The sequence below is a fragment of the Martes martes genome (assembly GCF_963455335.1).
Source record: "Martes martes genome assembly, chromosome: 11".
Taxonomy (NCBI): Eukaryota; Metazoa; Chordata; class Mammalia; order Carnivora; family Mustelidae; genus Martes; species Martes martes.
The window spans coordinates 57603366-57631176 of NC_137899.1; the positions used below are offsets into that span (position 1 = coordinate 57603366).

The 27811-nt window shown below is 38.3% G+C and overlaps 1 protein-coding gene across 5 annotated transcripts in view; it reads left to right on the top strand.

The window, feature by feature from the left end:
- The first annotated feature begins 837 nt into the window (after nt 1–837).
- Nucleotides 838–27811, top strand: part of PALS2 (protein associated with LIN7 2, MAGUK p55 family member) — a 109049-nt gene continuing 82075 nt past the window's right edge. For 2 of the 5 annotated variants that reach the window (XM_080818503.1, XM_080818506.1), the window contains exon 1: nt 870–1094. The gene's annotated coding sequence lies outside the window, so the exon portion shown is untranslated. Of the gene's footprint in view, nt 1095–1588; nt 1806–27811 lie in introns of those variants that run through there. The other 3 variants (XM_080818502.1, XM_080818505.1, XM_080818504.1) reach the window with 3 other exon arrangements.

Here is a 27811-nt window from a genome sequence, read left to right on the forward strand (position 1 = left end):
ACACTCATCACAGTTCACCATACTGCACGCCGAGTCAGAGTTGAGGTGGCAAGGATGGCGCAGTCGCCCATTCCGAGGTCTGGGAAGGCCAGAGGTTGGGGAGGAGCTGAACAACTGGTGCCGTGGGAATGTCCGGCAAAGCCAGCTCTGGGAGTTCCACGGGATAGTCGGTGCTATAAGAAGAGCTCCTGTCAGTCCATTTCCTCGGGTGTGAATCCCATTCCCTGCTTGGGCCTTTGGGAGAAAATTCATGAAGGACACCCTCAGCGTTGTAGACCCTGCCAAATACACATCAGAACCAGGGGGGTGTGTATGCAGGGGAAGGGAGGAGATTCTCCAGAGGCTTTTCTTCGCGTCTGTTTATGCCTTGTGCCCCGCGACTGGGTTCTTTGAATGTAAACTCTTGGAAAGGGCGGGGAGGGGCGTCTTTTACGCCCCATAGAGTACCTCGCCTATCAGTAAATGCTGATTGACAGCGGAGATTTCGGCCGGAAGCCCAGGCACGGATTGCGGGATTGGGTCTCACCGACCCTCTCGCGGGCGCGGTTCGCAGCCGGCGCCGAGAGACACTGGGAGAGGCCGCCGGGCGCAGGCTGCACAGTCAGGCCCCGGCGCCGCCGGCGCAGTCTGCGGGCGCTCGGATGGGGGCTCCACCTGGCCGCCGCGCCGCGGCCGGAGGGGCGGGGCCGGGCTTCGCGGAGGCGCAGACGCCTCCTCGCGCCCGAGCGCGCGCTCCCCGGTGTTCGGCGCACGCGCGAGGCCGGGAGGGAGCGCGCCCCCGACAGCGGCGGCGCGAGAAGCAGGAGGGGGAAGAGGAGGAGGAGGGCTGCTGAGGGGAGGCTGGCCGAGCGCGCGGTGGCGGCGGTGGCGGTGGCGGCGGCGGCGCCGGCGACCGGAGCCGGGGCGGAGTGGGGAGCGAGGGAGGGGGACGGAGGGAAGGGGGCGGAGAGGAGAGAGAGCCGCTTTTCCAATTCCCAACTACGAGCCCCGAGTTTGTAGATGGGGCTGCTCGGCGGCGCCTACGGCTGAGCGAGAGCAGCAGCGGCGGGCGCAGGGGAGCGGTGGCGGCGCGGAGGCGGCCGAGGTGCGAGCCGGTGAGTTACTGGGGCCCCCACGCTGCTCGGGTAACGGTCTCGCCGCGCGCCGAGGCGTCCGGAGGGCGCCCTGTTGCTCGTCGCCGTGCGCCACGCGGGGACCCCGGCCCGCCCCGCCCCCTCAGCACCTGGGCTCGGTGAGCTGGGCCCGGGGCGGCGGAGGCGGCGCGGGTGGGGAGGACTGCTAGCGTGCCTAGCCTGGCCCGGCCGGCGCAGATGGGGTGCGCTTTGCCGGGCCCCTGGCCCCGGGGCGGGCGGGCCAGAGCGCGGCAACGTGTCTGGCCCGTGCTGCCGGCCGCCGCGCGGAGGCCGGCTCTCCACGCGGTCCCCGGCGCGGCCCCGGCTGGAGCAAGGCTGGGGCTGGGGGCGCGCGGAGCCCCCTCCGGGCGCCTGGAGCCGTGCGCGGGCGCCGACACCCTCTGCGGCGGGAGTGGCGTTTAAGGCATGAATGGAGAGCGGCGCCGGGGGCGGTAGTTGCTGTGACTGACACCTTTGGGGTCAGTGCCGAGAGGGGGCGATTCAGCCGGCTTCTGGCGTGCTCCCGAGCCCCAAGTTCTTGGGGGAGGAGGCTTTCTGCAACTATTGCTGCTACTTCCGAAGCACGAGACTCATTTGGCCAAAGTGGTTGTGGGCCGAGCACACGCTGCTCCGGAGGCGTTCGCCACTGAGGCAGTGTTTTCGATCCTGGGTACATAATCTGGAACCGAAAAGGTGCGGGGCTTTTTTTTTTTTTTTTAATTGGCGGGGTGGAGGGCCAGGAGGGAGTCGCTTGAGGGATCATACCGCCGGTATGATGGCAGGCTGTGGATTGGTTGGTGGACATATATATATACACACATATATATATATATATTTTTTTTTTTTTTCAGAAGGACTTTTTAACACTTTACTGGGAGTTTAGTCTCAATCTCACGAGCTCCTGGGATTACAGCCGGAGATTACATCCGTTAAACTTCTTCAGATGGGGCATGCATTTATGTAAGGGGGTTGCGGGCAGACGAGGAAGGGAATTGAAGGCGGGTGGGGAAGCTCAGAAAATTCTCCGCATTACTTATAAACAGCCTGTTAAGGTCAAGCTAGCCACGTTTTACTCTTTCCTACGGCTTTGGTGATTGTTAGTATTTTACTTTATGCTTCCTAAATTGGTCTTCTTGTAATATGGCTTGGAACATTTGAGGTGTGTTAAAATGCTCTTCAATTGGAGTATGATTTAGCAGCCATTTCTACCCGTGAAATCTTTCAAATCGTTTGGAAACTTATGTATGTCGAATATATTAGGCGAGGTAACAGTGTTATCAATGCAGAGATAGTTGCGGTACAAACGTATAACAACAGACCTCAGGTAATAGTGCTTATTTTAGGTACCTACTGTGCAGTTATGGTAAGGTATCAGGCCTGATTATAGTAGTATGTTCTGAGGCCTCATTACAGTAAACAAAGAACTTTTATGGGTTGTGTCATTTTGAGGTCATTTGTATCTGAAATCTATCATATTTAAATACATGTTTAAATACATGTTTGCACAACGTGTTACTTTTTAAGGTCCTTTTTAAATTTTAGACTAGGGTTACATAATATTCAAATGGTAACACATATTATTCTGTTTTGTCCTTTGGGGTTGCACACTAATTATCTTTATGAAAAAACATCCATGAGAGTGTGTGTATGTGTGTGTGTGTGTCCTTTTCCAACTGATACTACTCAGCTCCTTTCTCACCTGGAATTTCAGAACTGAATTATTTTACATTCTAGATTAAATAAGCACTGGAAGAATTAAGGTGCTTCAGCAAGTCTGGAAGCGCTATATAAGACAAAATCTTTTTTTTGTTCTTTGAGCCAACTGTTGGATTTTTTAAAAATGAATCATATTTTTCTTAAACATTTGAGGGAGCAGTTTTTTTTTTTTTCCCCCTGAGTCTCATTTCAGGCTGAAATTGTTGGAGAAGACTACATGGTCTGCTTCTCCCCCCCCCCCCCCACCTTTTAGCTTGGGATAACCGAGACAACCACAATTGTGTTACCTTTTTAAAAGGCCCTTTTTAAATTGAAGTTGAGTGCTTACCATCTTTTTCTAATGTTCTTTACCACTTAATAATGGATGGTTAGAAGACAACAGCTGTTTTAATTAAGTGCCTTTCACATTTTTGACATCCAAGCTTTGTTAAAAGCAAATAACAGCAAATTATTGCTGAGAGTTGCAAATAATACAGGGTTAGTACTAGTCAAAGGCTATCTAAGTTTAAGAACACCAAGAAAATAAATATTAGAAGAAACAAGAGGGCCCATTTGTATATTTGACATTGCTTACTGTATTATAAATTATCTAATTCTAGGTGGTTTTTGAAAGTGTTTTGCAAAGTAGACATTAGGTATAGAACACTGATAATTTTCTTTTCCAAGGCAGTTCATTTGGTAAGTGACTAAATTTACACCAGAACTCTAATTCAGGTAAATGTGGTTAACTTGCAAGGGATGTGCTGATACTTACTTCAGAAGAACTGAACATCTGCCTGTTTTAGATAAAACAAATACTAGGCTGTCTGAAGATATTGTTTATTCCTTTAAAAATATATGCTGAGAAAAATATGCTAGTTTTATTTTATCTGTAGGTTCTTTCCTTCCAAAAGTAGGCTTCACATTTATGAATACCATAGGAGCAGATAAGCATAAAAGATCTCTTTACTGATAGGTTGCTAGTATTGAATTAAAAATTTTATTTCTTTCTTGTAGGGACCAGGTTCTGTATAGTGTATTTTTGGTCAGTCCCACAGAAGCTGCAATGATTTCCGCACTCTTCTTGTTATTTGTCTGTGACCACTGGGGGGAGACTTTATACAATTTAGATTGACCGTATTCCTCCCTTTACATACACTCACTGCTAATCATCCCTGGGCACTTTGCCAAATGCAGGATCTGTGTTAAGGAGGATGCACTCAGAATCAAGTCTTGATCGAAGTGTCTAGTGACTTATTTTTTTAACTCACACCACCACTCACAAAGTACCTCTCTTCATAGATTGTGTTATTAATGTTCTACTTTTTGGTCTGTTGTTAAGTGAGCTAACTAAATATCTCACATAATGAAAGATGAGATTCATAAATACACTAGAGCTTTCAAAGGCTGACTTTACTGACATTAATCTTAGTAGCAATGTAAGTTTAATCACTTGCTTAGTGTACACAGATATTAGCTGTCTGAAAAGATCTGGAGATACAGGTGTGCTATATCTGAACCTCTTCAAACAGATTGGACTTATATTTTAAAAAGCTTTCAGAGGAAGAGGTATTACAGCATCCCTTGTACCCAATTTTACCACAAAGGGGAAGTTCTTCCTTTTTCATAGTAGTAAAGATAAGATTAAAACTCACAACTTGGGGCGCCTGGGTGGCTCAGTGGGTTAAAGCTTCCGCCTGCCTTTGGCTCAGGTCATGGTCCCAGGGTTCTGGGATGGAGCCCCACATCGGGCTCTCTGCTCAGCAGGGAGCCTGCTTCCCTTCCTCTCTCTCTGCCTGCCTCTCTGCCTATTTGTGATCTCTGTCAAATAAATAAATAAAATCTTAAAAAAACTCACAACTTTATTGGCCATTATATCATGGCTATTCTTTTTTTTTCTTTTTTTTTTTTTTTTTAAGATTTTATTTACTTATTTGACAGAGATCACAGGAGAGAGAGAGGAAGGGAAGCAGGCTCCCCACTGAGCAGAGAGCCCGATTCAGGGCTCGATCCCAGGACCCTGGGATCATGACCTGAGCCAAAGGCAGAAGCTTTAACCTACTGACCCACCACGTGCTCCAATCGTGGCTATTCTTAAAGTCAGAAGTCAGGTTTCCACTTTTGGCAATGTCCAGTTGAATAATAGTGAACTCAGTAAACCAAGGATATTATGTTTATAGTAACTTAGAAGTTTTGTATTCTTTCATATCTAAGACCTTTGTACATTCCTGATCATAGTAGATAGGATAGAATTTGGAATAGTTTCTAACATTTTATCATCCTAAATTCTTTTTAAATTGCTTTTCTTTTTTCCTAAATTAAAAAAAAAATGTTGATGGTATACCAGAAATGATGTTTTTTGCTTAGGAAATGTTCCTTTCTAGCTTACTTCAAGATTGTGTCAAATACTTGGGGATGGTAATTTTTAAAGGCCTGTTTTGTTAAAGTTATCCAATGCAAGGCAATATGAGAATGAAAGATAATATACTGTGTTTTTTGTAAAGCTCAAGTTATTCACATCTTTTTCTACTGCCTACTAGTTGCTATACATGAACTGATCCCTACTTCACTAACTTACATCTTTTCCTTTTAGATTATTCCTTGTTCACTATATTCTATCTTCATTGTCCTTCTTTTTGTCCCTCAGAAATGTCAGGGTTTATTCCTGACTTAGGACTGTTCTCTCTGCCTGGAATTCTTTTCCTAAAACATTACATGGCTGGCTCCTTTTCATCATTTCAGGTTTCAGTTCAGAAATGATCTTCTCAAATAAGCAGTATTCTTTAACCACCCGTTTAGAATGACACTATGCTTATTTCCTTCTGTCTCATTACCTTTAAAAAAAATTTCTGCAAACCTCTTATCACTATCTCAAATTGTATTGTTATATTATTTCATTGTCTACTCTCAGTAGAATAAGCCCCATGGAAACAGCAATTGTAGCCCTTTTATTTAACTATATTTCAAGGACTCAGATATGTTCCTGGCACACAGATGTCATTAAATAAATATTCCTTTTTTTTTTTTTTTAATATCTGAGGTTCTGTCCTTCCTCAATTTCATTAAAGTGTTCCTTTATGGAATGATATGGGTAGATGGTAGTTGTAGTAAGTAGGCTACTTTTGGCTCTAAGTAAAGGTAAGATGTAAAGATGCAGGGAGTATCTGATGGAATCCAAAGGTTGGGACTCGGGATTTCATCCAGTGCCAGCACGATACACTTCATCTCTTTATTCTGGACATGCATTTCCTTCATTTCTTCTTTTGCTGCAGAGGATCACTTCCTAGTCCTCTTAATGGAAAATATGGCTGCCAGCATCTCCTGAATTTTTTCAGTACTAGCCCAGACAACAGGAAGAGATTCATCTAGTACCCTTCACTCCCCTGTTCAACAAACTATGTTGTATTATTAGAACTTGGTGGTATTTGCTGTAACCATGTGAAATGGAATTGGAGAGAAAACCCAAATAGATAGTATAATGATAATTAACGTTCACCCTTGACCACCTCTAGAAGTTTGGTTTCCCATCTTTTAAATTTTGCTGGTATATGAAGTTAGAAGATCTGAAAAGCGCTGTCCTGGGGATATTAAAAAGAAATGTCCTTTCATGGCAGGAATTTACAGTTTGGTTGAGGACAGTAAGATATATACATGAAGGAAAGAAAAGATCAAAAATAGCGTGGTGATAATACAGAAACAGGAAAATATTTGCAGCTTGTATTGCAGACAAAAGGTGAACTTCCTTGATATATAACAAATACCTGTAAGTTGATAAGAAAAAGACCAGCAATAAAGGTGGGTAAAGATTATAGACAGAATTCATAGAAATGGAAATCTGAGTGGTTCCTAAGCATATATATTCAACCTCACACATAGTATAAATATCATAAATTAAACCAATGAGTTACCATTTTCACAAATTAGAAGGATCAAAAAAGAATTTGATAATTTTTTCAGGAGGATAGAGACTAACAGGTGTTCTCTTACATTGCTGGTGGAAATGTAAATCAATAGAATTTGATGTGATTGAAATTTCTGAAGAGTACTAGGGTAAATAGAAATACTTGAGAATATGCATAAATTGGTGTTAGGTGTTTGTTGGAGAGGAAAGTGCTAATGTACAATTTAATTATCTGAACACTAACTTGTGTTGCTTTATTTTTAGCTTTAGTCGTGAAACAAGCCCAGGCTAAGTAAATCCAGCAAGGTCACATACCCTCCTAACTCTGAACAAAGGAGCCTCCTTTTAGGATTATATTCAGTTCATCTTCCCAGATCACCCTTTCTTTTACTCTAGTGCTGGTGAAGTTTGTTTTTAAATCACTAAGATTTCTATATATTTTGTATCTTTCAGAGCCTAGCACTTTGTTAACTGCTTAGTAGCACTGAAGTATATTGAAGGGAACTGTGCTTAGCTTACTAGCTTCTCATAGACCCACTTCATAATTTTATGCTTTTGGAGATCTTTTGTAAAAAGTGATTTAGAATTTCATTTGGTAAATGTACTTCAGGTTTTATTACAATAAATGGTGAATAGGGCAATATTATAAATTGTTTATAATGTAGTATATTAATGAAACCTTACTTTTACATGGTTCCTTTGTTCTATAAAATATTGTTAGGTCTTAGTTGGGTTAGATAGATATGAAAAGTGGGATAGGGTAGCTGAGGATGCATGAAATCTTTCTAGAACGATTTGTGAGGAAGTATGAGGAAAATGACTGAGCAGATCAAGGGCATATTGTTTAGAGAAGGTATAAGGTGGAACATAGAAGGGCTACATCTTAGAAGGAGTTTTAACCTAGGAAAGTGCTAAGCCAATTTAGCTGAATATATACTTCAAGGATATGATATATACTTTATGATATTTTTATTCTCTAGGTCATTTACCATGAATTGACTTTGGTACAGGGGTTCTCCACCTAACTAGGCATCGGAATCCTTTAGAGTTATTCTATACCAAAGGATTCTAATTTGGTAAGTCTGGTGTAGGGCCAGATCATGTTTATGTTTTTAAAACCAACAAGAGCCAATATTTGTCAAGTAATACATTATGTAAAGTACTCTCTTTAATAACCAATTCAGTTAGTGTAGCTTTTAGGATCCTACACCATTTACATAATTCTAACCCTAGAATTTGGTCTCTTACCATGGTGTCTACTTTAGCCACATCCATATCTCTACAAGCATCAGATTTCCAATGCTTTGCTAACTTTTATACTCTTCCCTTTTTTGTTCCTTTGTTTCTTCGTTACTAATAAATGTTCAAACTTGACTCTTTCAAGAAGCTACATTGGCTGGCCTCATGCACAGTTTATCTTTTCAGTACAAGACAAATTAGAGCACAACACTTACATGAGGCAATTACACACCATTTCAGTAGCTGATTTGTGTGCTTTCGCTCACATGAGCCTTGTATATATATGCCTGGTTTTACAGTTTGAACCTCTTAATTTTTCCTCTCAGTACCAAGAGCTTGGAGCTCAGTCATAGTATCAGTGGCATGAACAATATTACTGAGTACTTACTATGTTTTAGGACTACACTAAATGCTCTCCATACAGGATCTCATTTGCTCATCGGATTTTTGAAATCAGAAACCCTTATATGATTGTGTCAGTTTTCTGTGTCTGCTATATAACAAATTCCCATAAACTTGGTGGCTTAAAACAAAAGACATTTATTCTCTCACAGTCTAGAGGCCAGAGGTCTGAAATAAGTATCATTGCGCCAAAATCAGGGAGTTGGCAGGACTGTGCTCCCTCACAGGCTCAAGAAGAGAATCTGTTCTTTGCCTCTTTCATGTTTCTGGTGGCTGCCAGCATTCTTTGGCTTGTGGTTCCATCGCTTTAATCTTCAATGGCTTCGGATCTCTCTCAGCTCTGTTCTTAACACCTTCTCCTGTGTGCGTGAGAGAAAGAGAAATCTCCCTTTGACTTTCTTTTTAAGGACACTTATAATGGCATTTAGGGCCCACATAATAACCCCTGATAATCCAAATAAGGTAACATTCACAGGTTCCAGGGCCTACGACCTGGTTGGTTATCTTTGGAGGACTACTAGCCTACTATACTAGTAATTCAAATAGTCCAGGAAAGGAGGGCTGGTGAAAGTCTTTTTACCCCTCTTGTCCCTCTCTTTGTAAATCAGTGTTTCTTAGACAGGGATGATTTTGCTACCCTCCCTTCACTTGCCTCAAGGACATTTAGCTGTCATAACTGGAAGGGATTGCTGCTATTGGAATATATCAGATAGAGGCCAGGGAGACTACAGCAGTGCACAGGACAGACTCCCACAGCAAAGAATTCTCCAGCCCTAAATGTCATAGTGCTGAGGTTGAGAAACACTATTTTGAAGGTGACTGTTGCCAGGAGTTTCTTGTGTAGCATTCCTAGAAAAAGTTTAATACCTACACCAGCACATTATCTTGAGCAAAACCCTCTAATCTGAGTTGATTATGACTGGTGGTAGTTTGTGGTTCACTGAAAGTTGATTTAAGTGAGGAATCAAAAATGACTCACACATACTTTAAATAATATATTTTTACTTAAAAATATAAATATTCTGTACATTTATCTGCCAGTGTTTTCTTTCAGTATGTATCTTTTGCCTGGAGTTCCGTGTCATTATTCTTCTAATTCTAGTGCATTATCACTGATTCCTAGCTTTCGAGTAAGAACTTAAAAAATTTATGCAAGAATCTGAGTGTAGGATCCTTGTAGTGTTTTATGACTCCTCAGTTGTTTTTAGTGGTGTGCTTATATTTAATTATATAGTAGATAGCATTTTGTTTTCTTGGTTTTTTTGTCACTTGCTTTCTTTGGGTCTCTCCAAAGCAATCAACTTGGTTTTCATATGAGGAATGATATAACTCCATGGTTTTGTATTAAGTAAAATATTGTGTGTGTATATTTGTAAAATACATTTTTATATATGAGGAAATACATGTTTAATGTTAAAAATTATATATAAAGAAATTGTTTTGTATAAAAAATAATGACTCCTTAAACTATTGGGAATACTACTCCCAGATGAGCTAATTTGCATAGCTTCTTATCTGGTGATATGATGACAGCTCATGTCCTAGCTGCTTCTAAATTTTTGGAATTTGTAGAAAATTTTGTCTTAGTACAAATGAGAGTTTATAAATTATAGGATAATACTTTACGTACTTTATTGCTATACCATCTTAATGCTTGACTTCCTCTTCTACTAAAGGAAACATTGGCTTTTTATTAACTATGATAAATATTACTTGGGATTTTGTTTACTAGCAAAATATTTTTACTGCTTGCATAGTTAAATCCTACAATTCCTTGAAATTAGGGTTTGCATTTTATCATTTTCTTACTTAGCATGGCAGGACAGTTAGAGACATGGGTTGTAATCCCAGTTTTTCTAACTTTTGGCTCTTTTACTTTTTCAGAACTCAGTTCTATGTGGTACAAACAATAAGGCTGCTGGCAAACATGTCTGATGTTAGCACTGAACTCAATATACCTCATCTCTAAAACAGAGGTTATAATATCTATCGTGTTAGTGTAAGCTTTTAATTAGATAATATAGTCTGCTTAGCACAGACTCTGGTACATTTTAAGTGTTCAGTAATTGTCAGTATCATTTTCTTTTCTTACTATTTGGTACAGTGTTATATGTGCAGTGAATAATATTTGTTGAATAACATTTTCAGTTGCCTTTGCCTGATTCATAACTTCCATTTTCTTTCACTGCAGTATGAGCTGTCTCATTTAGTAAATATTTTTTTAAAAGAACTCTGCTTTTAAAGTAGTTCAGTAAATTATGTGCTGTTAACTAAAGTTAATAAGTCTTATTTTTTTACATGACATTTAAATGTGTTTATAAAGGGAGGTTGAGTGGAAAGAGACTATGTGACCTCAAAGATTCCTTCCAACAAAATAAGATTTTATAAAACTCACATAATCCTGATTTTTCCTCCTGCTTTCCCTCTAAAAAATCTACAGAAGTAAATAGTGTTTGATAATGTAGTTTTTTTTATTTTATTTTAATAAACATATAATGTATTTTTATCCCCAGGGGTACAGGTCTGTGAATCGCCAGGTTTACACATTTCACAGCACTCATCATAGCACATAACCTTTTTTTTTTTTTTTTTAAATGAAGAGAATGACCATAGTTGCAATATGTTCCTAATGGTCCATTATCATATAAAAGGAATTTTTTAGTATTTTGGATGAATGTGGCTGTCTTCAAATGGATGTGTCTTTCTCTTTTATTTAGAATATATATGTCTGTATATGTATAATAAAATGTTTCATGGGAAATTTAGCTTTAATAAAATTTTGTGCCTATTTATTCATCTATTAAATGCTCTTCTATTTGGGACTTTGATGTAGGAAACATGGGCAACTGAGTTATATTTAATTCATTGAAATTACTTATTTCAGAAATTAAACAGTGATCATGGTTATTTTTATGTAAGTTGATTCAAATGCTTCTCATTTTCTTTTTCAAACTAGTAATCTTTTGGAATAGGGGATAAATGAAAAACTTTAAACCATGTTTTTAAGAAGGTTGGAGCACCTTGTGAGGCATATAGGCGAATTCGTCAGTGAATGTCCTCATCATTCTTAGCATTAGGTTCTTGAAAACCTTAATGTAGAGAAATTTTCCCTGAAGGAATTTAAGATGTTATGGGAGAAACAAGGATAAGGAGTTGTGGTTGTGAATGAACCTTTAAAAATCCTTATACACTTTTAATGTTCATCCAATTAAAACCTTGAATAAAATATATCAGATTATCAACAACATTTTATGCAATTAAATTTGGAAATACCAGGGATGATACAGTTATTTTCCATTTACTCCTACTTAAAAGAAACTTTTCAGGATTTCCAATCTGGCGGGGGGGGGGGGGGAGTTGGGTGGGGAGTTCTTAATATCTTAAGAAGCATTTTTTAGGGTGTCTTATAAAAAAAGAGCCTTTCTTATTTCCATTTAAAAGTTACCCCAACTTGTGTTTCCAGCTGTTGTTCTAGAGATAGCATAAGTTGGATATTTAAAATTTTTTTAAAAAAATAAGCTTTTAGTAACCTTTATTTAACTCACTCAGCTTGCTAGAGCTGAGTAGGTATTTATAGTTCTTTTCTACCCATGATAATTTCATGCCAGCACTCATCAGACCATAACATAATGGAACACTTACTTGGCTCTGTCCTTCTCATTCCCATATCCTTTCTCTTCTTCCCAATAGACTGTTTCCAGATCGAAGGCTGGAAATTGTTTTATCACTTCTGTCTCTTCTAAGAGTGCACTGCAAATATCTTCTACTCCTACTCTGCCATCTTTTAATTTCCCTTCTCTTTTATCTTCTAAACTCAATTCCCCTTTTCTCAAAATACCTGCAAAAAGAGCAGCTTAGAATTTGTTATATTCAAGTAGAAATTTTCACCAAAAGTAAATCTGTGTATATATGTATATACTGGAATTTCACACAATAAAAGGGTTACTTTATATAGTTTACCTGAAGAAAGAAACTGTCTTTTTTGCATAGCTTCAACCAAGCATTGTCCCATGCTCATAGCCTGTGTTTAATATTTATTACTGAAATTGGGAAACAACACAAATTAGCATATAAATAGTATTTTATCATGTGTGGCTAAGTTCTGAAAGAGTTTGAAGTTTAGAAGAAGAAATTCTTATCCGTAGGAAGGGACTTGACATTCATTTGATCGAATTAATTTTGAAATGAGTCCTTTTAACTCTAAAATTTTGATTCTAAAAAAGCAAGAAGTGTGTCATAAATTATTAGGTATTGAACAGCTAAGAAACAATATTGTTGGGTGGGTAACATGAGTGAAGGCATTTAAGTGGGAAGAGATATGTAGTTGTGCATGCAGTAAGTAAAAAAGAACAATGTGGTTGGAATAGTTAGTTTATATTAGAGAATAGAGGAATTCGGCTGAATAGATAAAAAGCTAGATATTTAAGAGAAATTTAAACATTTTTAGATAATGAAAGTTTTTCTAATCTAGTATTGTCCTTAGAATGACATTTTTACATGATAGTCTTGTGCTGAGTGGATTATAGTGAAGAATAGTGGGAAGAGACTTGCAATTATAATTTAAGGTGAAGCAATAAGAGCTTGAAAGTGGTGGCAGAGGGAATGGAGAATAAGAGATGAATGTAGGGAAATTATGAATCCACTGTGGCCTATCAAATGACATACAGAGGTATATCGAAGTTTTCAAGGGATCCCTAGGCCAAGGGCAGTCCCTGGATTGTCAGGGTTTCGGGATGTTTTCCTAAGGTAAGCCCTCATCTTGTTTTAAAGGTTCATCTAGGCTCTTATTTTCTTTTTTTAAGATTTATTTATTTATTTATTTATTTGAGAGAGAGCATGTATGCACATGCAGTGTGCTTGCACACCGGCTAGTATGTGCATGCAAGCAGGGTGGGGGGGGGCAGACGGAGAGAGGGAAAGGGAAAGAGAATCTCAAACAGACTCCCCTCTGAGCAGGGAGCCAACTCGGGGCTCAATCTCACGATGCTTAGATCATGTAGGTTCTTTTTTTTCCCCCTTAAGATTTTATTTATTTATTTATTTTTCAGGGTTCTGGATTGAGCCCCGTATCTGGCTCCCTGCTCAGTGGGTAGCCTGCTTCACCGTCTCCCACTCCTCCTGCTTGTATTCCCTCTCTCTCTCAAATAAGTAAATAAAATCTTTAAAAAATTATAGAAAAGAAAAACTTAGAAAATCAAGACACTGATAGTGCAGAAGACTGTAAGAGTGTTAAACAAGTAATTTTAATTTTTTTTAAAATTTTATTTATTTATTTGACAGAGAGTGAGATCACAAGTAGGCATAGAGGCAGGCAGAGAGAGAGAGGGAAGCAGGCTCCCCGCTGAGCAGAGAGCCCGATTCGGGGCTCAATCCCAGGACCCTGAGATCATGACCTGAGCAAAGGCAGAGGCTTAAACCACCAAGCCACCCAGGTGTCCCTAAACAAGTAATTTTAAAACAAATTTTTAAAGTGTTCAAATGTCTGAAAGATGCTTAAAACAGTGTTAGAAGTTGTGGGCAAATAAGAGAAGTGTGTGACTTGATTTTTACTATTAGATAGCATATGTAAAGTATGGTCAGCAAATATTTCTTACAACCATGACCATACTTTTTATATAAAGCCAACTTACTGTGAGATATTTTCTGGGTAAGCAAGAGAATCGAAGTGTTCTGTTGTTAGAGATATCAAACTATATTAGCTTGGTGCATCCATTTGCATTATTTAAAATATACCACTGATTTAGGGGGCAGTTTTGCCTCCTTCAAGATATTTGGTAATATCTGAAGACCTTTTTGGTTGTCACCATTTGGGGTGGGTATTATCATCTGGTGGGTAGAGGGGCACCTTGGTGGCTCACTCATTAAGCTTCTGCCTTCAGCTCAGATCACGGTTTCAGGGTCCTAGGATGGAGTCCCTATCAGGCTCCCTGCTCAGTGGGGAGCCTGCTTCTCCCTCTCCCTCTCCCTGACACTCCCCCTTCTTGTGTTCCCTCTCTCTGTGTCAAATAAATAAATTTTTTAAAAAATTATCTAGTGGGTAGAGACCAGAGATACTTGCTAAACCATTTATAGGACAACCCAATGTCAGTAGTGCCAAGATTGAGAAATCCTGGAATATAGGGTAGCCAAGTTGTGCTATGGGCAGTTTTAGAGACCTATCAATTTCTTCTTTTTTTCTAGGATTGACCAGAAACCGTCTTTCTGTTAACGCTCCTTTTTCCCCAGCAGCTTACAGTACATTTGGTTGTCACTGATTTCTTTATTATGCTCTTATCCTAAGGGTATATATCTTAGACACTTCAATTAGATGAATATTTCCAGTAGTTCTACCTCTCTTAGGGTGGCTTTTTTTCTGCCAACTTTCTGTGTTTTCTTTCACTAATTTAATTCTTGAGGGGTCACCCTATTTCCAAATTCTGAGAGCCTCTTGATATGATTTCCTAAGTATTTTCTTTTGCAACAAGGCTTTTATGTGCTTTAAGGTGCTTCATGTGCCAGGTCTGGGTTGAGCTAGTTCTTGAATCTAGGTTTTTTCTGGTAGTGTTTGCATCTGTTCTAACTTGTTTATGCAAGATATTTTTTTCTAACAGTATTCGAATATTTTCTAATTTTTCTATACACAAGAAGTTAATTTAAATAAAATGCTTAGCTGAAAAGAAAAAAATCTAGGAGTTATTTCTTTTAGAATAATTTGATCCCTGTTTATAGATAAAGATTGCCTTAGATACAAACAGCTCCATGTGAAAAGGTTTTATAATAGTTTTGTAATGATAAATGAAAAATATTGAAATTCTAGAATGAAACAAAGTATGCAAAATTTTTTGATTGGTGTTTATTTTTTTTTAAAGGAGTATTTTTTTTTCAAGATTTTATTTATGTATTTGACAGAGAGATCACAAGTAGGCAGAGAGGCAGGCAGAGAGAGGGCGGGGGGAAGCAGGCTCTCTGCCAAGCAGAGAGCCTGATGCCGGGCTCGATCCCAGGACCCTGGGATCATGACCTGAGCCGAAGGCAGAGGCTTTAACCCACTGAGCCACCCAGGCGCCCCGATTGGTGTTTATTGCTAAACAGTGCAAAGTAATTCGTTGGAATATAAAGATGAAAGTTGAATCAACATATCACTGATGGAGAAAGATATTTTGAAAGAACCTTAATCACTTCAATTTGATGTTGATCTAAACATATTGGCTATTTAGTGAAATATACCTGTATACTAGCTACTCCATGTGAAATAAAGGAATAGAGAGGGAAAGCAAAAGTGTAAAAAAAAAAAAAATCTATTCTGTAGTGGTCAGGGTGTGGTGATAAAAGGGGAGAGATAAGAGTGAGAGAGAGAACATTGAGAATTTGTCATCCTTGAGAGGCAAACTTGTGGAGTACGTGCAGGTTTTCTTTTTAGTAGATAACTTCGTGTCTGCCTATGGTATGCATAAATTCTATTTTCACCTTCATTTTCATCTGTGCAAGTGTTTCATTAATTGACCTTCCATCAAATCGAAAACTGATCTGCCTTGTTGTTAGATCAGTTATTAACAACAGTAGGTTTTCGTTAGTTTACTAAATGATATATTCTCTCTCTTTTTTTAAGATTTTATTTATTTATTTGACAGAGATCACAAGTAGGCAGAGAGGCAGGCAGAGAGAGAGGAGGAAGCAGGCTCCCCACTGAGGGCTCAGTCCCAGGACCCTGGGATCATGACCTGACCCTAAGGCAAAGGCTTTAACCCACTGAGCCACCCAGGTGCTCCTAAGTGATAGATTCTTGAACTGCACCACAGAACCATCCTACCCCACCACTTCAGATATATATGGTTATCTGTCTTGAGTCTTCTTGTTAGCTGTGGAAAGCATTGGTGCTGCAGCTGCTGCCTCACAGAAGAGGTATCATGTCCTCACTTGCATAAGCACACAACCCACATCAGTAAGCTTATTTTAATTGTGGAGATATTTTAGCTAAGGAACATTTAAATGTTTGAAGAGACTACTCTTCTGAGTCCAGGAACTCTGGGGTAATTGAATACACAGCATTCGTGGTCTGAACAACCCAGTTTATTTGGAGGGAGGAAATTATGTTGACTGGTGAATAGACAGCTTTTCCTCCTTAGTTATTTGTGATAAACTTATTAAAATGAGCTTTTTAAGAAGTATGTGTTGTGGTGAGCGCTGTGTATTGTGTAAGACTGATGAATCACAGACCTGTACCTCTGAAACAAATAATACGTTATATGTTAATTTAAAAAATAGTGTTGCGTGGTAGAGTTAAGCTAGTATAGAAAAATGAACATGCAGTGAAAGTTTAAAAATTTCTGTTCTCAGTCTTACTTCATAGAGTTAATCACTGATAACAGTTTTAGATTTAGTTAGTAAAGTGTTTCTCAACAATTCATAATTAGCATTTTGGCAGTACTGTGTTGTCTGAGATCATCCTGAGCACATCTTAATTTTTAGTGCCCCTGTTCTCTGCCACAGCCATGGAGGCATCAAAAATGCCCTAATTTCCAGATGCTCCTTGATTAGGATGTGATACTTACTGTTGGTGAGACTATTATAATTTTTCTAAACTATACCGCATGTCTTAGAAAATGTGTGTTTTTTCAGTTTTACACAGTAACTATATTGACTCCACTATAAAGGAAGACTATTTGAACACACATGTACTTCTCAAGGAAGGCCCAGAGGAAATCCACTTGGGAAGAACTGAATGTCATAGATTATAATGTTTATTCAATCTTATCTGCTTTCCTTTATGACAGTGTTACTGTCTTGTGTTTTCAATTACCTTTTTTTTTCTTCCTTGAGTGTCTGTGGTTTTTGAGTTGTGAGCTTGTGCTTTGCTGGGTTTTAGTGAAAGGATTCTGGTTAAATAGCACTTCCAAGGAAGATTTGCTAAGGCTTTTCTTTGGCATCTCTAATTTTTCTCCTCAGGGTTTTCTGAACTGGTAGGTATCTTGGAACCCTGAATCCTTGAGAGTAGGCCACAGTTACACAATCTCAGGCGATATTCCCCCGACTTGGGGGGGGGGGGCGGCGGAAATATCCAAGCTGAGACAGGCTAATACTCATTGGCTTCCTTGGCCAGCAGGTATGTCTTTGCTAAGCCTCTCTTTTACAAGGTGGGGGTTAGTCATGTAAGGTCCCAGCCTTCTATGGAGGGTCTCCCTGTCAGTTCTCCATCTTGGATAGACCAAGTCCTAAGCTGCTGCCTCTGAACTTCTAGGGACTGAAATCTGCAAACCCCAGAGCAGCCATGGCTTAAGCACCTGCTTACCACTTTTCTATCTTCTTCATGTGGGCCCATGGAGATTTTCTTGGCTTGTTTTTATATTTGAGAGGGTGTTTTTGGTATTTTATATAGCATTCCTAGCTATTTTATAAATGTGGGAATTATTTTCAGATTGTCAAGTCTAATTTTTTGCTGGACCTTCAAGCCTCATTCATCTTCTTTCTAACTTCCAGGAATTTCCTAAAATTTTTGGTTTGGATAATCTCTTTCATTTCTCTCCCACCTCACCTCCAGTATTGTTGGCATTTTTTCTTTTTAAAAAGAATCCTTCCTGTCATTTCACTGTGACCTTAGGAGAGAATGTAGGCATGTGTGCTCAGTCTTCCATTTTGGCTGGCGGCTTGTCTGTTTTTAGATCTAAGCTCATTAGGGCTAACTGATGAAAAGTAAATCTCTATAAATGCCTTTTCATTTAACTTTGATTTTGTAGTTTGAACTTGAAGAGCATGATCTTTGGCTATAAAAGAAGCAAGGGGGCAGGGACAGAAGATGAAGTTCAGACCATTAACTGCAGTTGAGCAATGTCTTCCTGGGGTGTGGAACAGTGAGGATCCTGCCATAATGTCTAAACTTTTAGGGTAAAACACATTAAAATGGTGAGAAATCACTCCTTGCAAAAACTCCGTGCAAAAACTATTAACTGCAGTATGCATGTCTGCCATAATACTGAGAATTAAAGTTCAAAAATATATATGATGCCATTCCTGCTCTCAGAGAGCCCACTAATTTTGTAGTAGAGACAGACATACAAAGGAAAATACGGTCAATTTTCATTATTCATGGTGGTTATGTCTTACAATTCCCTGTGACTACTGAATTAGCAAATACTGAGCCCATGCTTCTAGGGGAATATTCAAGGATATGTTCCTATGAGCCTCTGATCACATTTTTATTAATTGGTCAATATGTAACCCTGTTATTTGTGTGTTTTTTATTTAAAGATGCCTTAACGAGTATTGTTGGTTCATTAACATTGGATGGCCAGTGGCACCATAACTCATGCCTGAAAGAAGCTCACTGAACACATGTTTTTTTTTTCTGTAAGGCACATCCCCAGCCTTCTTGTCCTTAGGAACACTAAACAACACTTAATCACTATGCTTGGGACATTTTTAGACAGCAGAATCATTGTGAAAAAGCACAAAAATGTGAAAAATATGACACTAAATAGACCATGAAAAGGATACTTGTTTTCAGTGTGATCGGTGAAACGAAAGGGCCAAGTGTCCCCTTCCCCTTATTGCACCCAAGCTGGGGATGCGCACACTAGGCACATGTTTTTTCCTCTGTGCCTGTCTGCAGGTGACCACAAAAGCATGGCAAATATTGACTTTGGGGTTAAAAATAAATTTTAGCAAGTTGGCAAATTCACAAATACAGAATTCATGAATAATGAGGATTGACTCTACTATATATTGAGTGCTATACTTCTAAATCTGCTAGGATGGGTCAGGAAAGGCTTCATTTTAAACAATTAAGGTGAAGTTCTAATAGTATGAAGCAGTGGATTTAAGGAATAGCAAATGGCCCAGTGTGGCCAGAATCAAAAGTGCTCTTCTGAGAAGGAGCAGGAAAGCATGTTTAAATAGTTAAGGAGGGAGATGTGAGGCCCTTGTGCAATATTAAGGAATCTCGATTTTATAGATGACAGAGAGCTACTGAGTGATATTAACTTAGGCATAAGCATGGTTATATTTGTATTTTGGAAAGCTCACCCTAATGGTGGTTTTGAGGATAGATGAAAATAAGTAGAATGTTATAGAGGTTAAGGTGAGAGATGATGAGAGAACGAACTAAGGCAGTGACAGTGGAGATAAAGTGATATATTTGAAAGATATGAAATATATTACATTAAAAGGTCTTGGCAGCAGGTTAGTTAGAGGGAATAAAAAAGGTTAACCAGGTGTGCCTGGGTTCCTTTAACTAAGATAGGGAATATAGGAACCACATCAGATTGAGGAAATAATGTGATACTTGGATGCACTGAGTTTATAGTGTCTATGGAACATCTCTACAGAGACATAGGCAAGGAAATATGAGTGTGAAACTCAAGAGATAGAGCTTTGAAAGACATTAGAATGTATGTATGAGTTGGTAAATATCTCAGTGCCTACTATGTGTCAAGTTACTCTCCTAGTGCCAGAGGGAAACAATGAGTGATTTTTTTTTTTTCAAGTGAAGAGAGACAAACAATCAGAGCTGCTTCAAATAAGCACTCTGATGAAAACAAACCTAGTTGGAGGGCGAGTGGCTAAGTGTGTGTGTGTGGGAGTGTGTGGGTGTGTGGGAGAGGCTAGTTTGGATCAAATGTTAAGGATTAGTTTCCGGGGAGGTAACATACTGAGACAAATGAGAGAAAAAGGATAGATGTGTGAATATCTGGAAAGATCATTTCAAGCAGAGAGAACAGACAATGGTAAAGATGAGAAATGGGAAATGAGGCACATTTGAAGCAGGGATGGCAGGCCAGTGCAACTGGAGATGAGCAGATGAGGGAGAGATTGTCACTGGGGTACTCAGCAGGGCACACGGAGTGCCCAGTCAGGAAGGCTGGTATAGTCCATAGTCAGGTTTGGGACATTTTCAAAGTGCAGTGGGAAGCCACTGGACAATTTTAGCAGAACAATAACAAAATCTTTTTTCTGTTTTAAAATGATGTCTCTAGACACTCTAGAGAATATTGTTGAGAACTAGAGTGAAAGTAAATGACCAGTTGAGTGCCTGCTGAAGTAAATAAGCAAGAGGTGATGGTGGCTTAGAGTAAGATGTGCCAGTAGAGCCATGAGATCAGGTTTTCAGTTAGTTACTTTTCTTCAATCACCCCTGCCATGACTGAATTTTTAAAAACCACTTTATCACTGGATCTGTAATGAATTCTGGGTATTTTTATCAGTGCATATATGAAATGTTATCTTAAAAAAAGAAACGATGAAATTTATTACTCTAAAATAACCTAGTTTTGAGATACTAAAAAAGATTCAAATTTTCATGTTTAATAAGATCTGGCAGTGATCCTGTAGTCATATTTCAGGTTTATTAGTGCTTATTAGTTATGTAAAAACACTTCCAGACAATTCAACTGGTTTAGTTTTAACACTGCATATTTTCTTTTCTTTCTTTTTTTTTTTTTAAAGATGTTATTTATTTATTTGACACAGAGAGAGCGATCACAAGTAGGCAGAGAGGCAGGCAGAGAGAGAAGGGGAAGTAGGCTTCCCGCTGAGCGGAGAGCCTGATGCCTGGCTTGATCCCAGGACCCTGAGATCATAACCTGAGCCGAAGGCAGAGGCTTAACCCACTGAGCCACCCAGGTGCCCCAACACTGCTTATTTTCTTATAATAAAGTAGTGAAGCTTTGACCTGCTTTGTTAATTAGTGGTGAAGTCAGTAAAAATAGTCAAAGTAGGGCCACTACACTGTGAGAGTAAATTAGGGACATTACTGTTATTTACCTGAGCTGTTTAAAAAAGAATCTCTGTAGATCTAGTTTTACTCTGGATGAGCTCTGCACTTTAACCGGGATACTTCCAGTCATAATATGGAGCAGGCACTAGGGTGGGGAAAGACTAGGGGATGGTAGGCTAGTTAAGGGAATTTTAAAATAGTCTATACAAAAGAAGATAAAAACTGTATACCAGAGGTCTAAGAGTGGAAGTTTTGAAGAAGATGAATCTTTAATGAAGGAGGGTAAAAATATTTGAAAGAAAATTAGATAGAGGTTAGGGAGAAGAAAGAAAGTCAGATGATTCTGAGATTTTAAGCTTTGGATAATGGGTGGATGGTGATGTCATAATAGGTAGAATCTATAGTGGGAGGAGTAGGCTCAATTAGATGAGTGAGTAATTTTGAAAATGGTAAATTAAAGGCACCATCTTTGGGACTCCCCAGGGAAGTATGTTAAGAAGGCAGTCAGAGAAAGGTGAGTGCTGTCATTAGATTTCAAAATCATATTCATATGGAAACTAAAGTTCTAAAAGTGAATGAGATTGCTCAAGAAAAGAATGAAAACCTGAGAGATGTCAGTAGCAGTGATGGTCTGTCCTCAGGCAAGGTGAGGACAGATAATATAACTGATTTATCATTCAGGTCATTCTTAAATTTATTTACATACAAAGTTTGAGGAGAGCAGTGGCTGAGATGGGAAGGGTGGAGAATTGAACTACTCTTTAGAGGAGCTTGGTGCAATGGGAAAAGGAAGGAAGGCTATGACTTAGGGAAAAGGGAAGTGGGGTTCCAAATAGTAATTTTTTTAAAAAAGTATTACTGAAGGATGAAGAAGATGTTAATACATTTATAAAAATGTGCAAGTATCAAAGGAGGAAAAAGTACTGAAGGTACAAGAAAGGGATGATGTGTTTCATGATCCCACAGTAGGTGGGAAGGACTTGATTCATTATAGTCTTGTAGGGGAGGAGGGGTATATTTTCTTCTGATGTTGGAAAAAAGGAAGTAAGGAATGGTGCTGACATATGATTCTAGAAGTGGAGGGGAATTTCAATAAATCAATAAATCATAATGATACCCTCTTTTTTCCTTTCTCTCCTAACAAAATCCTCTGTTGGCAATTTAATGTAGTGAATGTTTGAGATGGGATGGGGGGAACCCATTACAAAGTAATGTAATTGTGCAGGAATATTTGGGACCTTGTTGATTTTTGGAGAACCCAAGGAAGTTGGAACATATTGGAAACCTGGAGAAAAGAATAGACAGGAGGGCACTGAAATGGAGGAATGAGCCGTGGACATCAGAGGTGAGCAGAGAAGACAGACTTGATTCCCTGACAGTTTTGTCTAGGGCTACCAATACTGAACCAAGTGTTGACAAGCTTTAGCCAGGACACTGGGTGACTCTTTTCACTAAGTCTAAATGTAAACTACACCATTAGTGCTATTTTATCAGACCAAAGGATATGAAAAAGTTCTGCTACAGCAGAAAACTATCATTATAGAAAAAGACTTATAAAACATCCTGCAATATTTGAAACAATATTTTTGTGTAACCTTTTAAAATAGATGAAAAATGAAATCACTGTATTTTTAGTTCATTTTGTTACCAATATTCTCAAAACATGTATCCAGCTTGATCCTTAACTACTAGAAATGCAGGCTTTTAAGGATATCCGGTTGTGTCCAGTGTTTATGCTTGCTGTAGGGAAATTTACAGTGAGAAAAAGATTTAAGTAGTACCAGTGTTCAATTGTCATTTCATCTGTTTGGAGTACTCTTTGATCACTTTGAATATATTGCATATTCTTCAAGGTTACTGTAACTGGAAAGTCTTCCACATACAAAATGTGAGGTTAAAGCCCAAAATAATCCTTTCATTTTGGATAGCTATAATTTGCTGCTCTCACCAGTAGGACCTCTTTGGATTCCCTAAATTTCTAAAACTTTATTAAATAATTAGTAAGACTATTCTATGCAGGGTTTTCATCTGGACATGTAAAATCAAAGTCTCCTAATATTTGGACTGTTTTGACATTCCCGTGACAAGGACTTCTTATGTGGGGATCCTGTGTCCCCTGTCTTCTCACTTGAGCATTCCTGCCCAGAGGGAATGACTGAGTGACATTATATCTTTGAGAATATTTCCCACTTCTTTTCACCACCAAAAATAGATTTTTGTGCTTATTTTTAATGCAATGTCTTGTACTTACTTTTACGTAATGTTTTGCTCAGTGCTTTAAAGGCTGGTATAAGTAGAAATGGACAAAGCCTGAGTGCTGAGGCAATAAAATATTCCAAATAGATAGCTAATTCTAGTAGCTTCTAAAATATATTTGGATAAAGATATCTCTGTCACCTTGGCATAACATTATTATAATCTAGATTGCATTTGAGTACAGGTCATTAATTTTTAAGTCCCAGTTTTTTGTTAGAATGGAATTGGTAGGTACGAGTTAAGGAAAATGATTTGGTTGACACTAGCTAAACATGGCACTAAGTAGAAGCAGTTTTATGATGAGTTAAAATGAGATTGACTAAAAACAAAAGTTTCCTAAGTTAAATCTGTACACTCATGAATGTAGAAAATACATCTTTTGAAAATTGAAAATACTCTTTGTAGGCTTTTAAATATTGATTTTATTTATTTTACTGATAAATTTTAGTGGAATATTTCCCTCAAATGTATTTCATGTCATAATGTATACAAAGAAGAATTTAATGAAGCATATGATCCAAGGACAACTTGGTGTTCCCCAAGCTTTCACCTTCAAAGAAAAAGTCCTATTTGTTTTTAGCTCTAAAAGAATGGTTTTAATTCTCTGATTTTTCTGCATTCAAAGAGACATTACTATTTATACATGAGAGATGTATTTTATTGTACTTTTTAAAAACTGAAAGTGTTAGAGCATATATAGATGAAAGGCCAGCAGTGCTCCCCAATTCTCTTTTCTATTTCTTGCTCCCCAGAAGCTACTACTTTGAACTTTTTAGCTGTGTCAGTAAATGTCATGTTTATGTTGCTAATTCTTGATTTGTCAGTTTTAACCATTATGGAAGATGAACATTTAGCTTTTTTTCCACTCTACTCCCGCTCTCTCTATAAAGGCCTCATATACACTTCTGATCCCTCAATTCTTCCAACATAATCATATTAGTAATTTTGATTAGATCAGTATGTGTTCATTGATCCATTAGTAAACTATAGTTACCTTTCTCCTTTATTGTATTTTTATTTTCTTGGAGTTCATAATTATTTGCTTAGTTCTCTGTGTATAACAATTATCAATAATTCAGTCCCCAAATCTCTGCTAGTTTTCTAAATCACTTTTCAGTATGTTAATTCAGATTGATCAATTTCATTTTTTTGAAGCTGTCACTCCTGGAGGCTTCTGACCTTTTGACTAGGGACTCATTATTCTCCATACCTGATACACACTTGTCACCATCTTCCTGAGAATCATCTTTGCCTTTCTCCTGGTTTGGGTCTTCTAGTTCCTGTAGTTCCTGTAGTTCCTGTATTTCATGTCTTTCCTTTTTCTATTTTGCCACTTTGTTTCATGCTTAGAGGATAGCACTTTTTCTTTCTTTTTCTTCTTTTTTTTTTTAAATCTGAGAAAAAGTGTTTGTAGTAGATTAATTTTGTTTCACAACCTTATAAGCAAGTCTGAGAATAATTTTTAACTACCCTCACACTTGATTGATACTTAGGCAGGGTAAAGAATATTAGGATGGAAATTTTTAAAATGGATCATTTTATCATCTTCTGTCTTTAGATGTCATTATTGAAAAGTTCAAAAGAAACTTTGATTTCTGATTCTTGACGTGTGTGTGTGTGTGTGTGTGTGTGTTTTTCCTTTGTCCCTAGTTTTGTAAAATCTCACAGTGATGTGTTGTGCAGTAAGCCTCTCTTCCTTGATTTCACAGGGTGCTCCATGCACCATTTAGTCTAGGAACTTAATATTTTCCAAAATCGAAAGCATTAAGCATTTTATTAACATTTTCCTCCTTTATACAACTTCTTGCTTAGATGTCCTCTATCAGGTCTTGTAATTCCTTTCTGTTTTTCATGCCTCTGTGCTTTTCTCCTTTTTTGGTATTTCCCCAAACTTATCTTCTATGATTTCTACTGAATTTTTTATTTCTACTTTTGTATATTTATTTTCTAAGAGCTCTTTTGTTTCCTGTGGATGTTCCTGTCCTAGAGCAATCTTATTCTGATTTCACAAATACAGTATTCTTTTATTTCTCTGAGAATGTTAACGATGTTTGGTTTTCTTTGTCCTGAATAATTTCATTATTCCAAGTAGATTTTACCTGTTTGATTGTTTATACTGATCTGTATCTTTCATGTCCTAGGCTTTTCTCAGCATATAGTATTGATAGTAAGGTTATTAGCTCATTGTTGAGAGTGAAAAACTAAAAATGTGAAGCTCTTTTTGCATGTTGAGCTTCTCTGTAGCCATTCTGTTTTTGGATTGTTTGGGGGTAAATCTGAGCTTAATATCTATGTCTTTCCTGTTAGGCTGGTCTTCTTCTCAAGAGAAGACTCTTGACATCTTCCTGGAAGGTGAAAGAAGGACCAACTAAAGGCTTATGATAGTCAGAAGGAAGAAGCAGGTGGTGGATTTGTCTCATCATTGAGTAATTCCATTTTCTGTATGATTTCATTGCCCTTTGTCCAGAGACAATTCTTAACCTTAGTCTCTTCAGAAAATAAACCTGTAGTGTTTGGTTCTGTTTGGTGCAGGGTAAGAGGCAGGCAATTAAACCTTAAGGAGGGTGAGGTTGAATTATTAGTAAATATTATATATGAAAAACTATGAAAATAAATAAAGCTCCAAGAAAATAAAAAAATCAGGAAAGGAGAGAGGCAGCTGCAATTTATTAATGAATCAGCTAATGAACACTGAACTAATACTAACTTTCCTTCCTGTAGCTTACCTCACTCACCTCAAGTGCCTTGTGCTACTAATAATCCCTGAGGCTTTGGAAGATTTTGTTGTATAAATGAGATGATTTTTTGCTTTCCCATAGCTTGAGTTTGGTCTCTTTGTGTTTGCTCAATCCAGTTTCTCCTTTGTCCACATGTTTTACAGCTTCCAAAGTCAACTTTCTCTCCTCATCCTTCCTGTCTTTGTAAACTTATGCCTTTAAAACTAAAATAAAATTACAGACACACATCTTTATTACATTTTTTAGAGGGGTTTTAGGAGAGAACAAAATTAATTGAGTTTGGGGCACCTGGGTGGCTCAGTGGGTTAAAGCCTCTGCCTTCTGCTCAGGTCATGGTCCAGGGGTCCTGGGATTGAGCCCCGCTTCGGGCTCTCTGCCCAGCGGGGATCCTGCTTTTTCCCCCTCTCTCTCTGCCTGCCTCTCTGCTACTTGTGATCTCTGTCTGTCAAGTAAATAAATAAAATCTTTAAAAAAAACTTGAGTTCAATTTACTTTTACCTGGAAATATTGATAGATGTCCTCTTGAATAAAAAATATTTTTTCATTTCATTTTACTTTTGCATTTCTATTTACTTTTCTTTCAAACTTGGCACTTTATTTTCCAAGCACACTGGAATTTTGGAGCCTGTCAGAAAGAGCTGCTGCTAGAAAACCATTTTTTTTTTTTTAAGTAGGCTCCATGCCCACCCAGTGTAGAGTGCAATGTGGGGCTTAAACTCAAGACCCTGAGATCGAAACCTGAACTGAAATCAAGAGTCAGACACTTAACCAACTGAGCCACCCAGGCACCCCTAGAAAACCATTCTTAATTTAGTTTTTAATTATGCTTCAGGAACAAGAATCAGTGATGAAGAACACCCTTCAGCTTCCCCACCCAAAATATTTTCCCAAAAGTCACTGTAGCTTTTCATGCTTTGCTTCAATTTGAAATTTTGTTTAGACCTTTTGAGTATTAACATAAGAAATAAGTTGGCTCCTTTGATGTGCAGGTGCTATTAGAAACTCAAGGTAATTCCAAAGTGACTTTGTATTTTACTTTAGTATATATCAGTTGTTGATTACACAAAATTTTATGTCCAGTTTGGGCTGAAAGCTAGATAACAGAAGGAAAAATAATTCAGAGCATTAGTTGAGCATTTGTCGAGTACACATTTGTTGAGTTGTATACAAGACAATATACTGGGCTATGTAGAAGAGAGTGCTCTTGTTCTATGAGAGATTTAATAAAAAGAAATAGGAAGCACATATGAAACACGTAGTAAATGCTGAAAAACCATTCTTTCCCCTCGTTTTACCAGATATTTTTATTTAAAAACATTTGGGGGAAATGGGAAATTATGAATATATGTTTTCCCTTTGGATCTTTGCTTCATTTATTAACCATTGTAATAGTCTTTCTTTTTGGAATCATGTAATGTGCAGTGACATGATTAAAATCTGTTTCCATTATCACTCTTCCTTTAGCATTTCTTGCACTCTTGATATTTGCCTTTAACCCTAAAAGATTACTACTGTAAGCAAAAAATATAAGAAAGATAATTTTCTTTTTAAAGGGGAAAAGTTTTATGTTTAATCCTTCCTTTCACTAAATACATTTGATTCAGTGGCTGTTTATTTATTTATCACAGTTTGGGGAGATAGATAATAAAATAGAGTGGTGAGAAGTATCTTAACCCAGTGTTAATCATAGCATCCAGCATCTCTGGACCCTCCTGACTAAATAGTTTTTAATGACCATTTCTGACCATTAATCTTAAATTTTATTTCGGTCATCTACTAT